Below are 1319 nucleotides of genomic sequence, written 5' to 3'. Positions count from 1 at the left end.
CCTGGTTGCCTCTGTTTGAGTGCTCCAGCCAGCTGACCAATTTGGGTTTCTAGGTTTCGCATGGCTGCGCTGTTCTGATTCATGTACTCCTTGACAGAAGTCTCAAAGGATTGGGACTTCCCTTCACCCTTATCCCAGTTTTGTTGGTTCTGCCTGGGATACGGGGGTCGGTTCTGGTAGTTTCCTCCACTACCTCCAGCATTATTCTGATTCCTCCAGCCTCGGTTATTGTTCCCTTGATGGTTGTCATTGCTCCTGTTGTTGTTGTTGTCATACCCTCCTGCATAGCACACAGCAGCTAGATTGTTACAGTCCTCATATTCATGAGGACCTCCACAAGTGGGGCAACTCTGACTTGATTGAGTCAAAAGAAGTTGCTCAGTTGTTTTTTCTGTTCCATGGGCTTCCAGTTTTTCATAGTGTTCTGGAGCGAAGCCATTTGTGCAGAAAGAGCATCAGCTGAGCTTAGCTCAAGAACTCCTGCTTTCTTAGGAGCACTGTGTCGTGTGGAAGGCCATGAAATATGTTTTTTTGAAAGTTTTTCCAACAACTGGTAGGTTTCTGGATAAGTAAAATCCAAAAGATCTCCCCCTGCGGCTGCATCAACAGTTGCTTTCAATGGTGGGGTTAAACCATGATAAAACGTGTGAATGATGCCCCAATCAGAAACTCCATGATTCGGGCAGATTCGTATCAACTCTTTAAAGCGTTCCCACGCTTCATACAGACTTTCTCCATCATACATTTGAAAAGAAGCTATATCAGCCCTCACTTGGGCTTGTTTTGCTTGGGAAAAAAATCGGGTAACAAACTGTTCCGCCAATTGCTCCCAACTGGTGATGGAGTTTGGGGGCAATGTTCTCCTCCATTCTTTGGCTTTTCCAGCTAAGGAAAATGGAAAAAGCCGCATCCGCATGTTTTCTTCCGAAATACCATGAACTTTGAAATTGTCAACTATCTCAGTGAAATTGTCCAAATGACTGTGAGGGTCTTCCATGGGTAGTCCATGGAACTGACCAGCGTTCATAATCATTTGGAACATTGCAGGTTTTATTTCAAAGTTCGGGATATTCAGAGGAGGGGGAACATATCCTCGTTCTGGACCATTTCTGAAGGGAGCAGCCATATCATTCAATGATGGCCCTCTTCCTCCATTCGGTCCTTGTTCAGGCTCATGATTATGATTTCCATTGTTATCATTGTTTACAACCTCCTCCATTGTACTGTTTTTCAACCTTTGAACTCTTCTTCTATTTCTGAAGGTTCTCTGGGGTTCTGGATCAAAAAGTACTACTTCCAGTCCAAGTTCTGTAGGTTCT

The 1319-nt window shown here is 44.4% G+C and overlaps 1 non-coding gene across 1 annotated transcript; it reads left to right on the top strand.

Annotated features, from left to right (window-relative positions):
* The first annotated feature begins 668 nt into the window (after positions 1-668).
* On the top strand, positions 669-773 carry LOC133287204 (small nucleolar RNA R71). The gene has a single exon (XR_009748215.1). It is a non-coding gene; the product is annotated as a small nucleolar RNA R71 (small nucleolar RNA).
* The last annotated feature ends 546 nt before the right edge of the window (positions 774-1319 follow it).

Source organism: Gastrolobium bilobum, unplaced genomic scaffold, assembly GCF_033153095.1.
Source record: "Gastrolobium bilobum isolate Gb01-03AN ecotype WA unplaced genomic scaffold, APGP_CSIRO_Gbil_v1 utg3288, whole genome shotgun sequence".
NCBI lineage: Eukaryota > Viridiplantae > Streptophyta > Magnoliopsida > Fabales > Fabaceae > Gastrolobium > Gastrolobium bilobum.
Note: the sequence above shows the minus strand (reverse complement) of the source record. Positions and strands in the feature narration are given on the sequence as shown.